Here is a 15,449-nt window from a genome sequence, read left to right as displayed (position 1 = left end):
TTCAGCTCTGTGAGGTTTATTTGCTGTTTCAGCTTGTTTGTTCTTTCATCAGGCCATTGAACAATAGCTAATGAAAGGGGATGACCTTATTTTTTTTTCCCAGGATATTGCTGCTCTCGGGTCTTGGAACCAATTAAGGCAGCAGCTTTGTGTGTGGAATGCAGCAGCATTGGGTCCTCCCTGTTAGGACTTTGATGACTGCTGCAAAAGCAAAAATGTGGCTGAATGGGGCTTTCATTATTTCATTATTCTCTAAATTTATTTTAGGCTGCTAAAGAATTAATGTGAATAATTTTCCCATTTCGCCATCTGCTTTAGACTCCATCTCAAAGGGTTCCCAATGAGCATTGCAGGCAAAACCCTTTAAAAATGATCCTCTCCATATTTCCTGCACTCAGCAGTCTGCTAATGTGGCCAATAGATCTAGGTGATGGGCCTGCATGATTTAGGGAGCATCATTAGGGTTATGATGAGCTATGCAACTGTCTTGTTTATTCACACTTAGCAATTTCCTCGCAGTGCCTTTTGTCTCAGGAAGTCTTTTTGCATTTAAGCTTCTGCAGAGAGAGCAGTGGCAGAGACACTCAGAGGGTGAGACATCCACCTTGGGCTCCTCAGGAACACGAGCTGCTCCTCTGCCTTGCACCTTCTTTTCCTTGTGGGTCAGGCTGGACACGCTGAGAGCTCTGGGGAGCTCTCCACACCTGACCCAGGGGGAAGTGCTCATCTCCTGCTGGCTTTCAGAGGGTTACTCACAAAGAGTTTACATGTCTTGACTGTCAAGTGTCTGTGTATTTCCCACTCCAACCTCTTGGATCCAAGGAGATTTTTATTGCCTACCAAGTTTGCACTCCACCGAAGCCTCTATTAAACGTCCTTGCCACCATGGCTCTCAGGGCAGCCATGACTGCCCTCCTTCCTAGTGAGGAGGGGGAGGAGGACGATCAGGAAGCTGAAGTATTTAACCTGCCTGTCAAACAAAATTATTCATGGCAGGTGAATGGCTGAGCAGCATTTTGCAAGGTTGCTGTGAATAATACATAACATGGTCAGTCCTGGCACGGGAGTGTTGCTCTAACTTTGGAATAATTCCCACACCTGGAATAAAAGCGGTGCACATCTTCCTATCCCTCATGTCCCGTGAGAGCTGTGAAGGGATGCTTTGATGCCCAGGTGTGAGCAGCTGCAGCTCTGCCCCTTGGGGCCGTGGCTGGGGTGTGAGCAGGGCAGGCAGAGGAGCAGAGCCTGAGTGCTGCTGGCAGGCTCTGAGTCAGCCCATGCCCCTGGGATGAGCACACAGAGATTTATTTATCAGGGAGGGATTGTAACGAGGTTAGCCAGCTCTGGGATGGCACCTAACTCATCTCCTGCCAGCCTGGGACCAGGGGGAGAGAAATGTGCAGCCACCCCCTGCTCTCCTCTGTAGGTTTTGTTGGCAGAGCAGGAGACAGATGGACGGCCACGCACACAAATGTGCTCAGAGCTCTGCCCTAAGTATGATGTCATTCTGGTACTTTATATTCAGAGTAAAATTTTATAATGGCACTATTTCCTTCCTTCAAGCAAAAAATTAGTTGAGCAGATCCTCTATTCTTATGGAAAGCCTTTGAATCTATTACTTTGCTGGGAATTGGATTTTTTTTTTTTAATTCTTGAAAGGGGCTACTTTCTCACACAAAATTTTGGCTGAATTAGAGTTTTATCATATTTTGCAATAGAATACATAAAGGTCTCTGACTTTTGATTATACATAGAAAGTCTTAGCTTTATATTTTCAACTGCTGGCATTGTATAAATTAAAACAAACAAGAAATATTCCAATTTCTTTATTTTTATAAACTTTTATTTTTACTTGCTCTTTCCTCAGTTAACCTGCATGCTCACCCTGGAAATCCACGTGGTAATAAAAGGGAATACAAATGTGCTTAAATCCAACCAGATCCATCACTTCATGAACACCCACACACCTCTTATGGTTTGAAAAGTGCATTTTGATCTCTGTTTTGTTGATGCTGATATAAATGAGTCACAATAATCTTGGTGCAAACTCTGCAAGTCAATGAGAGTCCGTCCATTGACTTAGAGACTTTGGCTCAAGCATTTGATGTACAGAAAAAAAGAGAGATTGAGAGCCCTGGCTGACCTGAAAGGTGCCATTTCCAGGAGTACTCCATGAGAGGTATCAGGGGAGGATGGATGTGATGGACAGAGGGGTAAATAGAGTGGGTGTTACAGCTTTAACATGTGGCTGCAAGGGCATTGGAGTGAGGCCTTTAATTTCACATTAGGATTCTTCTCATATTTGTTAGATAGAACAATATTAACCTTTTGAATTTATTTAGAAACTCATTAGTGCTTTTTTCTATAGTCCATTCTTTTCCTGATTAGCTCTTCTCATTACAATTCAAATTTCTTTCTGCTACATTTACCACATTGTCCTGCTTTCTCTCATCTATTGTTACTCAGCTTAATTTATTAAAGCAATGAAAAAGGAAGGGGGGACCGGTTGACACAGCAACCTTCCAAGCCTTTGGTGTCTGAGGAGGAAGAGAGAAGAAGGGAAACACCCCTGAGTTTGCCTTTTCCTCCAGGAAAAGTGTTGGGAGGGTATGGCTGCAGTTTCTATACAAGTGTGGGATGTGAGCATGGTTCAGAGTGGAGCAGCAGTTGAAAACCCTCTGTGGGTCTTAGTCCATGCCCAAAGGTGCCAGCAGGACACTGAGGTGGCCACAGGGACATTACCTGCAGTGACCCTACCACCTTGCAGGGCTTTCCTGCTTTCTCACTTCAGCCATTGCCCAGCCCCAGAGGTTTTAAATGAAATTCACTCTGAGGGTTCAGCACCCTCATCCTGTCCTGGCAACGTGCAGCTAATGCTCCTCTGGCATCCTGTACCTAAGGTTGTTTTAAAACTGTGGGTAAGCCTTTAGCAGCATTTCTTTTGTGTACTTTTCCTTGGGACCAAGATAGAAGTTGGGAGCTGCTTTAATTCCTCTGGACGTCCTCAGCTCCAGTGGAACGTGAATTGATGCTCTAATAGGTTTTTTTTAGTGAGAGACTTGAGCCTGTCCCTGTTTTGGGGGAACTGGAATGGGGAGATGTTTAAATTCATTAGTGTATTTGCTGTCCTGATTTGCAAACTAATTTTTTTTTTTGTTAGGAACATCATTTTTGGTCCTGTTTTTCTTTCCTTTAGCACGGCACTGGTTCCTCAGCAGCAGTGCTGCCACTTCCCATGTGCCTGTGATTAAAGCTGCATTCACTCCTGACAAGAGATGATTAAATACAGCCAGATGATTTCAGCCATCCCAGCCGTGGTGGTTCTCTGATTATTGGTGTGTTTGAACATCTCACAAATGTGAATGAATGTGTTTACGCAGCAGCTCTCGTAAAGCAGGGAAGTGCCAGAGTGTTTTATCTGAGGAACAGAGGGATTAACTCAGCAAAGGTTATATAAAGAGGTTTTGGCAGGGCCACAAAAAGAATCTAAATTTCTGAGTTTCTACTCCAATGCCTTAATCATAAAATCATCTTTTCTCTGAGTTCTTTTCTGTCTGTGGTAATTATAGTTTTGGCTGGGTTTATGTCCTTTATAAAAACCTGTCTTTCACACATCTTGTGAAATTGAAGAAGAGGAAAAAAAAAGAGAAGATAAAACAATCATAATTTTCCAAGTGTGTAATTCTGGATTCCAGCAGAGACCTAAAACAAGTAAGGTAATTATTCCACTCAGTTCAGCACCATTTGGAGAATTAGGCTATTTTGTGAATTGTAGTTTTAGAATAAGACACATGGACTGGAAAAAGTTCAATGAGCAACATGTAAAATAAAACAAATGCTTGCAAAAATCAGCTGAAAGAAGAAAAGGAACTGGATGTAAGTGAAGGTGGCTGGAGTAAGATGGGAAAGGTTGACAATGCTGAGGGAAGGTTTAAGGAAAAAGGAAATAAAAAGAAAGATTTTATTTCCTTTAGTTTATGAGAAAAATGCCTAGGCATATTTTCAGGGTGAAAATGAATTCTTGGTGCAAACTAAAGGTAAATAGACTTTCCCCAAGGATGAATTTGGCCCATGGGCAATTAAAGGAGGTCAGTCAGGGGAAGCTGCCAGGGAGAGGCAGCTAGTTAAAGGCTAGGCAAGACCATACAAGCACATTTGTTAGTGATGGTTAATTAACTTGTTCCTGGCAATCAGCCACCAGGGCAGGAGGTGGACTTAATTTGCAAGTCCTGATTGCCAAGAAAGTCACCCATAATTGCCTGTGATCTTGCAGCTTTCTAGTTTTCACCTTGGTCTGGTCTTGCCCTATAAATGGTGCTTGTGGAGAGATTTTTTTTGGTTTTTAGGTCTCTCTCCACAGGTTCTTTGCTTCATAAAACACCATTTTCAAACTTATTGCTACTGATGTGATTGGAGCTTTGCTGTGGCGTGACTTTGGGTACACATCTCAACATCACTGAATGCAGGGTGAGGTTGTTGGGTTTGGGGCATTTTGGGAAGGATGTTTCATTTTGATGGGGGAGAATCCAGTGTCTGAGCAGAGAGTGGTGTCCAATCTGTGAGACAGGAGCAGTTGTACCTGCAGAAGGAAACTGAGGGGAGTGGGTTTTTGCTGAACTGGAGAGGAATAAAAGCAAGAGAATGATATTAGCATGTAATTTTTGGTAGTTGATGCAGCGCATAATAACTTCAATTTCAAAGCTTCTCATTCCGCTCACTTTGTGCCTTATTAAGACTCCAACCTATATTTAATGGTGGGAATATCACTTTTTTGCTTCCTTAATTCTCTGTCTGCAATTGATCTACATAACCTGCTAAATCTGCACTCAGCTCTCTGAGGCATGTGAGGCTTCTCACTGCACTCTGAGAGACATAAAATTATAACCTGAGCCTTCTCTTACAGTGTGTGTGTGATATTGTGCTTCCCTGCTTCCCTTGTGCTACAAGCAGAATTACAGAAGAGTATAAAATCTTATTTTCAAATATTTATGTCATGTTCTCAAGGGTGTTCCCAGCATGCCAGGCAGGTTTCTGCTCAAACTGCTCAATTTCTTTTCCTTCACATGGGATGATCTGTGTCCAGACAAAGAAAGAAAGAAATATGTATTTTATTATTTAAAAAGGCACTCCAATCCAATTGATTGTTTTATGAAACAAGTTTTCATAAATATTAGACTTGGGAAAAGGCCTCCTTTGGCAAATCTAGTCTGGATATTTCTACCCTCAATATATTGTTTAGTGCCGACTTCTTTCATTTTTCTATCTGTAATTGTGCTGTAGACCTTTCCCAGAATATTTCTTCATGATGTGACTCATCCAGCTTCCAAAGTGCAGCTTACTCAAACTATTCTAAGTCTATTTATCCAGGCAAATATTTGGACATGTAAAACAGCAGTAAAGTGCTACAATGTCTATCAGGGCAGGAGAGCGCACAAAATCTCTGATATTGTCTCTCCCCCGTGTGTTTTATCTGGAGTTATCAATTGGCAGAGAGCAGTGTAGAAGTTTGAGTCACACCCATACCTATGCACAAAATGGTTTGAGGTCCATTTTCATAGCACTAATTCTGGTTTGCACAGGATTGGGGCCCATTTTCTCTGCACTAATTCTGGTTTGCACAGGTTTGAGGTCCATTTTCATAGCACTAATTCTGGTTTGCACAGGATTGGGTTCCATTTTCATAGCACTGATTCTGGTTTGCACAGGATTGGGTTCCATTTTCTCTGCACTAATTCTGGTTTGCACAGGATTGGGTTCCATTTTCTCTGCACTAATTCTGGTTTGCACAGGTTTGAGGTCCATTTTCATAGCACTAATTCTGGTTTGCACAGGATTGGGTTCCATTTTCTCTGCACTAATTCTGGTTTGCACAGGTTTGAGGTCCATTTTCATAGCACTAATTCTGGTTTGCACAGGTCTGAGGTCCATTTTCTCTTTATTAATTCTGGTTTGCACAGGTTTGAGGTCCATTTTCTCTGCACTGATTCTGGTTTGCACAGGATTGGGGTCCATTTTCTCTGCACTAATTCTGGTTTGCACAGGATTGGGTTCCATTTTCTCTGCACTAATTTTGGTTTGCACAGGATTGGGGTCCATTTTCTCTGCACTAATTCTGGTTTGCACAGGTTTGAGATCCATTTTCATAGCACTAATTCTGGTTTGCACAGGATTGGGGTCCATTTTCATAGCACTAATTCTGGTTTGCACAGTTTTGAGGTCCATTTTCTTAGCATTAATTCTGGTTTGCACAGGATTGGAGTCCATTTTCATAGCACTAATTCTGGTTTGCACAGGATTGGGGTCCATTTTCTCTGCACTAATTCTGGTTTGCACAGGATTGGGGTCCATTTTCATAGCACTAATTCTGGTTTGCACAGGATTGGGGTCCATTTTCATAGCACTAATTCTGGTTTGCACAGGATTGGGGTCCATTTTCATAGCACTGATTCTGGTTTGCACAGGATTGGGGTCCATTTTCATAGCACTGATTCTGGTTTGCACAGGATTGGGTTCCATTTTCTCTGCACTAATTCTGGTTTGCACAGGATTGGGGTCCATTTTCATAGCACTAATTCTAGTTTGCACAGGTTTGAGGTCCATTTTCATAGCACTAATTCTAGTTTGCACAGGTTTGAGGTCCATTTTTATAGCACTAATTCTGGTTTGCACAGGATTGGGGTCCATTTTCATAGCAGTAATTCTGGTTTGCACAGGCTCACAGCTTCATCAGAGCTGCTTCCCCACCAAGGGGCCCTGAGGTTCAGCAGCTGCACAAAGTTCTCTCTCCTCTGTGTCACTGGTTCAGCCTTCAAAAGCCAAGAGTTGTCATGAGCTCTTGGCTGTGTAATGGATTCCTCAAAAGCAGCTGGTATCCCTGTTGAATTTACATTTTATCTGGAATAGTTTGGGGTCTGGATCTTACCCTTGGGGATTTCTCAAGCAGCTGCTGATTGGTTTTGCTCCTTAGTGTGACTGAAAAGCCTGAGAACAGGAGCTGTCCCTGAGCTGGAGCCCTCCTTGCAGCAGGACAGGCATTTTGCCAACTGGCAAGACATGGTGGAGATTTCTGCACTGGCCAAAAGGTCTGGTTAAAATTTTGTGCAAGTTCAGTTCAATGGGGCTTGGCAATTTCACACTCTCATCACAGAAGAGATTTCAAGAGAAGCTCCTCCTGTCTCCAGGTGAAACTGGCCTTTTTTTGCCTGGAGAATTGTTCTCTGAACTATTGCCACAGGCTACTAGAGCCCACCTGTATAAGTTGCCATGTGTGTTGTTAGGAATTTGTAGGAATTTGGCAGCATTTCTTTGCTGCCAAGGCTACAGATAGGACAGACTTGTGTTTATCCCTCCCTTTTTTTTACTTTTGGCTGCCTGGATTAATGCATTTTGCATTGATTCTCTAATGAAGACAGAGGCCTGAATTCATATGTTGCTTTTTATTTGCATTTTTACTACAGTTAGTTTCATTTCATCGTTGCTGAAGGCCATTAGTGGTGCTGAGTAACTTGTCTATGCTTCTGCTTTTTGTAGTTTTCCAAAGCTCTATACATAATAAATCAGGCATCCTTTTTTGCTTCTGCAATTAACTAATCCCCAATGTAACAGGAGAAATAGAATTGATTGGATATGTCAAGATTTAAGCCTTATGAAAAAAATGCAACAAAATAATGAAACACTTTTGTGATGATGCCTTTCAGAATCATCGTCCTCGCTCTTAGACAGATCTAGCCATGAAATCAGGATGGGTAAAAGATTTTGCCACTGTGTCCCCCTCCAGTCAATCCTGACCTGTGTTTGAAATGAACTTTTGATGTGGCACATCCATGTCTGCAGCAGAACAGCTTCAGCTCTCTGCTCATCCCAGCTGCAGGCAGCAGCTCCCTCTGCTTCCCTCAAGGCAATTTGTGGTCCAGCAGACATCAGCTGCTGGATGGAGCTCCTCCACAGCAAAAACCTGTGATTTTTACCTTGATGGAGACCTCTCAGTCTTGTTGCTTTGCCCTCCTTCTCTGAAGAAGGAAGGCTGAAGCAAAAGGAGGTTGAAGGACGTTTCTCAGCAACATCTCTGAAGTTGCTGCCTGGCGCTGAGCCATGGTAGTCACTCAAATCCACATTAAGCTGTATTTCTACAAGGAAGTGTTTGAGCTCAGTCTGACCTATTTTCTGAAATAAGGATTTAAAAGTCCTCTCTTGCATAATGGGCTGTGTTGGCACAGCATCATGAAAGCAAAGTTGGATCCTGAGTTCCCTCTGTACCAGCAAAGTACTGCTGGCTCAAACTACTTCTGCTGAGCCAAACCCCATTTTCTTTACAAATGCTTGTCATTTATTTGGTTTAAATAGTTTCCTTCTTGTGATATTATACCCTGTTAACTTTCCTTTCCTTTTTTTTTTCTTTCTTTTTTTTTTTTTTTTTTTTTTTTTTTTTTTTTTTTAGTACAGGAAGCCCTGGGCCATTTATTGTGTAGTTCATGCTCTCGGGTACTTCTGTTCCTTGCTGACATGAATTCCTTGAGCAGTTCAGACTCAGTGAGCTTTTGCAGTGCTGCTTTGCAAAGTTACACTACAGAGACACTCTGCTCACACCCTAGAGCGTGCAGAGCTCCTTGATTCAACCCTTACAGAAGGGAAAAGAAGCCTGGAAAACCGAGGTTCACACCAGCTTCCTTATTTTTTGTTTCAGGAGCCCTTCAGTGGGTGCTGCCTGTCGCATCAGCTTCTCCAAGGGGGAAATGATCCTCTAGGATTAGGTACTGGAGGCACTTGTCCCTTTGCTGCTCCTGTGCACTGATGGGACAAGAGATTTGATATTTCAAAAAAAAGGAAAAGAAATTTTTTATGGGCAAAATGCACAATTCTTGTGCAACATCCCTCCTCCTAAAGACAAGGCACTAAAATGCTGGAATTTCCTCCAAATGGAGAAAGTGTGGGCAGTCCCAGCTCGGCAATTGTTACCCAACTTCCAAGTACACCTACAAAATATTGCCTGCAGCACAACAGTGGAGGTGATTAAAAGGATTTTTTTTTTTGGTAAAGATGAAAGACTTTTTTACCTCTCTGGTAAATGTAAAAATATTAATTGAATGAAGTATTAATTGTCAGTAGAAGAAGAAATGTGGCTTAAAATGCATGTAAAGATGTTGGAATTTACAAATGACCTGATAATGTAGGAACTATAAAACACAAAAAATACTTAAAACATGCACATTTGAGGAGGAAAAGAATTGCAATTTTAAGTATTCTTCATTTTAGTAGATATTTCCTCAACTTTGTTGAGCCTTGGTGCTTTTTTGTTGTAAGTAGCTCACATGTCCTGTATTTTCCATTTATTAAGCAATGCCATTTTTGCTACTTTCTTTGTAGGCTCAAGCGAGGAGCAGCTTCTCCTGAAGGTGTCTGTAGCATTTGGCAGCTGTTCCACACCTCTGAACTTGATGAATGTTGCAGTAAGGACTCTGCAGGTGAACCCCAAAGTAGGCAACGACTACTTGGGAAAGTGAAGGTGAGTTTTGCCTGGAGTGTCAGTGAAAACTGAGCAATTACTTCAGCATTTAACACCTTAAGAGGTGACGAGGGTCACACCAGCTTTTTCCTCCGGGTTAGTCCCTGCAGTGCCTTGTGGCAGGTCCTTGGTGTACTCACTGCTGGCCCTGCAGATGTAAATCAGGAGGAGAACTGCCCTTGGAGATCTCAGATGAGGAAAGGGTTTATTTTTACTGGAAAGAGCAAGCTCTCTCTTCAGCTGTCACAGCCTGGGTCAGGAAAGCAGGAGGCTCTGTTCCCTGGGGAGCTGCTTTGTCTCTCTCTGCTGGGATTTAGCCAGGCATTAGTCATGGCTTTGCTGGGACCCCTCTTTGCCCTTTCCAAATAAATGGGTTTGGGAGAGGAGGGCGAGGCTGTGAGTCTTGGAAGGGATGAGGCCAAGCTTTGCTTGGGATGAGTGATTTACAGAGCTGGAAGGAAGCTCTGGGGAGCCCATCTCCCATGGCTGAGCAGGAGTTCAGCTGATCTCATGTCCCCCTGGGATTGCTGGTGGGGATGAGGCTTGGTGCCTGGGCACCAAGAGGCTGTGTCAGAGGGCAGTGCAGGCACAAGCTTGTGCAGAGGAGAGGGAGGAATTTTGTCCTGGTTTAGGGCAAATTTGGGAGAAAACCTCCAAAGGGGCCCCTCCAGAAAGCAAACCCACACAGCCCCTGCCCACAACCGGTTTGGGAAGGATTCCTTGGAGAGAAGGGGAAAGAACCTGTTTATTTAACAGGCACAGCACCCCAGCACACAAAATGAACAATACTGGGTGACACCACTCTGTCACTGCTCTGACAAAGATGACAAATTCAGAAAGTCTCTCTGGGGGTGGTCACTCTGTTCTCAGTCCCTCCCTGCTGGGGCAGCTGCTGCAGCCACAAGGTGCAAACTCTCGGTGTTCCCAGGTCCCAGTCCAGAGCAGGTTCCAGTGGTTCCAAAAAAGGGAAAGAAAAACAGTCCAGGGAAAAATTTGGACTGCTCAGCTAAACTAACTAATGAGCAGAAGCAAAAAGCAAGAGCAAAGCAGAAGCAAGAGCAAAGTGAAAAGCATTCCATGTGCTCTCCATCCCATCTACCTGTTGGGAAGCATTCATCAAAATCCATCATGTTTGTGAGGCAGTTGTCATGCTCCACTCCTCATTCTGAGACAAATACCAGAAATCCTTCCCAAGCAGGAGAGGGAAAGGCCTTATTCCTTATCCTAGAGCCAGTGGAGGTCAAGAGGCTGTAGCTACTTCCACATGAGAGCAATGCTGCTGGCCTGATGGGGCACCTCGCCTGATCTCTTAGCACCATGATGGACAATGGGAACAAAATCCTTCATGACACACCCTTCCATGCCAGTCTGGGTGTTCTACTAATGAAAGAACCCACAGGGATCTATGGAAACCAGTGGGAATGCTTTGCTGCTCCCTTAGGACAGGATTCTACCCTGTGCTTCTCCACTCTCTTTTCTGTTTGTCACTGTTGTTTGCACCTGTTTTCACTGACTGTCCTCTCCTCACACTATTTTCACTTGGGATTGGAGATATTTGCTGCTGTCAGGCCCAGAGCAGCCAGGGACTCCTCTGAGGAATTCTGCTCATTGCAGAGATGGGAATGGCTGACATACTCAAATAATGGAAATTCTCAAATTATTTTTCCCCCTGCCCTTTCTACACCAGATTCCCAACAAATGCTCTGGGTTCCTGGGTTAGTTGTGGGGAGAGGGCAATATTCAGGTTTCATTCTTGTGCTTTTGAAAACTGCATTGGAACAGACCCTACAAAAGGATTTGTACAGGCTCCATTTCATTCCCAGAGTAATAGAGGCTCTAATGCCAAGTTCAGACCCAGGGCTGGGCTTAAGGAGTACTGAAGGAGTGGGGATCAGGCTTCCACTGCCAGTCCCTCTCCCATTTGGCCCTACACCTCTGGAAAAGGGGAGGAAGCCTCTTGAAAGGAAACAACACAATAACATCTTCCCACTGATCTGCCATTAACCTCTGTGTGGGCTTAAAGCAATATTGCACGAGAACAGAAATCAGCAGACACTCTTCCAAAGGCAGTGAAAAACTGTTCTTTATCTGCTCAGATCTTTGCTGCCTGGGGCTATCTGAGTCATTCTTCTCACTAAAGTCTGAGAATGATTTCCTTTCTCTTACTGTGAAAAGTTTACACTTAGAAGACTCATGCATGAAGGACCAAAAGACATTTGGTTTGGCTGCACAGTAAAAGAGTTTAGTGTCTTCATTGCTTCATTACTTTATCCTGGTTGCCACAGATCAGCTTTCTCACAGCTGCTGCTGCTGCTGAAATCTGTGCTGGGGCTCTGTGCACTGACACATGCTGAAAAATGTGCAGTTTGCACCAATTGTTTCCTGTGCTGCATGGAAAAACAAAAAAATCTTTTCTCCAATTCATGTTACTAAGTTTGTACCACGTGGGTGTTTGTCTGTATTTTCCTATTTAGAGACTTTGAAAACTTTTCACAGGGCAAGAGGAACCATCAGGGGTGCAAGAAGAAGAGATGAGGATGAGGTGCTTGGGGAACACAGAGGCACAACAAAATAAAGCTCCAAGAGGAGAGGGATGAAGCAATGGGTCCCTTTTCCTGAGCCAGCTCAGGGGCATCTCTCTGCCAGCCTTGTGCACAGGGTCTGCATGGCACAGGCTCCTCTCCTGCTCTGAAATAGGCTGAGCTGTTTCAAATATGTGTGGTTAGTGGGGGTTAAGTGTTATATTTAGACAGGGTTTGTAGAGAAAGATAAAACCTTTAACAGATAAAGAGAGATGGTCAGGGAAATAAAATTGCATTTAAAACTTCTTGTAGATTTACTTTCCATAGCATCTAGCTTGCCTTCCTTGAGAATGTTTGTTTTTCCTTAAATCTTGTTTTTTTCTTTTCTATTTCCAAACCTAAAAATGGCTGATTTTAGATTTTATTGATGGGAGAATTTAGATTTTATTGATAGGAGGTTTAGATTTTATTGATGGGAGAACTGTACAGAGGCTTTTGCTTTCCCCTGTGTTTTCAATGGAAGTGAGTGTATTACAACTTCTTTACTGGAGGTGCAAACACTTTTTTGGACTGGTTACTTAGTGAAAACTGAAAAATAATAACAATTCCATTAAAACTGGGAGTGTCCCTGAACATGTCCTTTTGTAGAACAGACCCCTTTTCTTGGGGGAGTGAAACTTCTCACTGGAAAACTTTCAGTCTGTCTTGATTTGATTTTTGCCTTTTCTACATTTTAGTTCCATTTCCCCATCGAATCATTTGCCTTTGCCTGTGCCCCCTTGTTCCCCATCTGCCTCACTCTAATGGGAAATAAATCTCCCAGCTCTGTTCTATTCCTTACCATCCCATAGTCTTCTGCTCTCACTGAATCACTGGGATGATACAGCTCCATTTATAAAACACTAAAAGTATCATTCATATTTTCCCACAATCCCTTTTGACTGGTGTCAGATACAGAAACAGTAAGAAAATAAACCTCAAGGATCAAAAGGAAAATCCTTGTGGCTCCAAGTGCAGGAAGGATGAGATCCTTTTCCAGCAAAGAGGGATGATTTGGCTTCCCTCCCCTCTGCAGCCAGTCTGGGGAGTGCAGGGTGGGACAGAGGGGGTTTCTTCTGTGAGCAATGGGAAAGGCTGAGAGAGGTTGGATTGTTCAGCCTGGAGAAGAAAAGGCTCTGGGGTGACCTTATTGTGGCCCTTTGGTACCTGAAGGGGCTGGGGGGGGCTTCTGTCCAGGGCATGGAGTGCCAGGACAAGGGGGAGTAGCTTCAAACTGGCAGAGAGTAGGTTTAGATGGGATATTGGGAAGAAAGGTTTCCCTGTGAGGGTGCTGAGGCCCTGGCACAGGGTGCCCAGAGCAGCTGGGGCTGCCCCTGGATCCCTGGCAGTGCCCAAGGCCAGGCTGGACAGGGCTGGGAGCAGCCTGGGACAGTGGGAGGTGTCCCTGCCAGGGCAGGGGTGGAACCAGATGCTCTTGAGGTCCTTCCAACCCAAGGCACTCTGTGATTCTCTGAGCCAGACCTCATTTCAGTGCTCAGCACAGCCTTGGGGAGTCAGGACACTGTCAGCACCCAAAGGCTGGTGAGGGATCCTCTCTCTAAGGAAAAACATCACAATTTCTGCAGTTACCTCTCAGCAGCACCAACCCCCACAGCCTTGCAGTGGATCTGGTTCATTTTCATCTGCCCTGAGCACATTCACCTGCTCCCAGAGGTAAATGGCAGCATGAGGAACAAAAGGCAAAGGAAAGGGGGAAAAGCATTTAATTCCTGTCAGGTAGAGGGAAATTTGGGTTTCCTCCTGCTCTCTCCTGCCCCCAGGAGAACACACTGTGCATGGAAGGTGACCTTCTGTCTCCTTCCTGCCCAGCAGAGCTGGGAGGGACAGTGTGACACGTGTAAAGACAGAGAGACACCTGCCAGAGTGCAAACTGGGCTTGAGCTCTCTGCAGAGGAAATGGTTGCAAGGTGTGCCCAGGCTGGGCTGCATCAGGGAGAGCACAGAGCAGAGGCAAATGTTTGTGTCATCTGCAAACTCCACTGCGAGGGGACACAGGGACAGAGGAGCATTTTGAACTCTAAAGGTTAATGCAGAGAACATAAAATAATGCTCTGTGTTCAACTTTTGAAGACTGTTCTCATTTGGAGGGAGTATGGATGAAATCAGATTAATCACTACTACCTGGGTTTTTTTTTTCTTTCATCTTCTCTTTTTATTTTATTTTACAGTTATTTTCTTTCTTGTTATTTTTTTCCTCAATTTTTGATATTCACCAGAATTTTAGTTAGTGTATATGCTGAGACTTCATAGTATGACTGGAAATTAGTGAGCATGGATATGGAAGCATCTTAATGCTGTAAAGAATTTTATAAGAATAAAACCCTAATCAAATAATGCAAATGTAAAAAAAAAAAAAAAATTAAATGCAAGAAGTTTGAAAGCATATCCTTGCCTGTCCAAATAGCACTTTCAGGTTGATCTGCAGAAAAGGCCATAATAACTCATTAACTCATCACTATTTAATGAAGAACTGTGTGTTCTGGCCACATCCATCACTGCCACCCTGTGCTCTGAACAAACTCCCTGAAGATGCACAGCCCTAAACCCTGCTGAGCTCTGCTTTCAGCCCATGGGAACTTCCTTTCCAGCACCTTATTTTAAGGCATGAAGAATATTTTGGAATTAGAAGAGTACCATACTCATGGCCTCTCTCCCAACCACAGCACCACCATGCCTCTGCATCCTGGGACATGGGACAGACACTCAGAGTCCAGATGCCAGCCCTGTCCCTGCAGTTTGGGGCAGAATACTGGAAATCCACCTCTCCTCTGCAGCAAGCTTGGCAAACAAGGTAATGGCCTGCCAGTCCCAGGTTTCATTAGTCTGTCTCTGATCCTGCCTGTCTCCCTGGGAGTGGCTGCATGCCAGCACCATCCATCTCTCTCTGGCCTCTGGGCTGCACAGTCCAGGTTTGCAATGGCCACAGCCTGAGCAGGTTCAGGAGGTGCCTGGTGGAAGGGGCAAAGCTGAACCTCTGAATAGGCTGAAGGATGGATGAGCATTGGGCAGCCTCACAAATTATTGTCTTTCTAAGGTCAGAGGATGTAAGGGTGTGCTGTCACCATGACAGATTGGGAGATCATGTGCTCTGTGTTTAATCCCAAAGTATTCCTTACATCTTAAAATAAGAAGCCTGGAAGGCTCCCCACCAGCTCCATTTTGACATATTCCAGTAGAGCTTTGTTGTTTCAGCTGGGGGTGATGTTTGATAATTTTGTCAACATTTTGCTACCAAAACTGCTGCCTTATAAATATAACATTTTTGTCTGATTGTGCACATGGTTGAAGAGTTAAATTTGTAATTAGTTGCTTGCCTGTTAGCCCATGCTGATCTTCCCTTCCTGTTTTGTCTTTTATGGCAAGGG

The 15,449-nt window shown here is 43.9% G+C and overlaps 1 long non-coding RNA gene across 1 annotated transcript; it reads left to right on the top strand.

Annotated features, from left to right (window-relative positions):
- The first annotated feature begins 8,598 nt into the window (after window positions 1-8,598).
- Window positions 8,599-14,841, top strand: LOC143695431 (uncharacterized). Its single transcript, XR_013184592.1, has 3 exons — window positions 8,599-9,005; window positions 9,364-9,502; window positions 14,748-14,841. It is a non-coding gene; the product is annotated as an uncharacterized LOC143695431 (long non-coding RNA).
- Window positions 14,842-15,449: the final 608 nt, after the last annotated feature.

The sequence above is a fragment of the Agelaius phoeniceus genome, chromosome 17 (genome assembly GCF_051311805.1).
Source record: "Agelaius phoeniceus isolate bAgePho1 chromosome 17, bAgePho1.hap1, whole genome shotgun sequence".
NCBI classification, from domain to species: domain Eukaryota; kingdom Metazoa; phylum Chordata; class Aves; order Passeriformes; family Icteridae; genus Agelaius; species Agelaius phoeniceus.
Note: the sequence above shows the minus strand (reverse complement) of the source record. Positions and strands in the feature narration are given on the sequence as shown.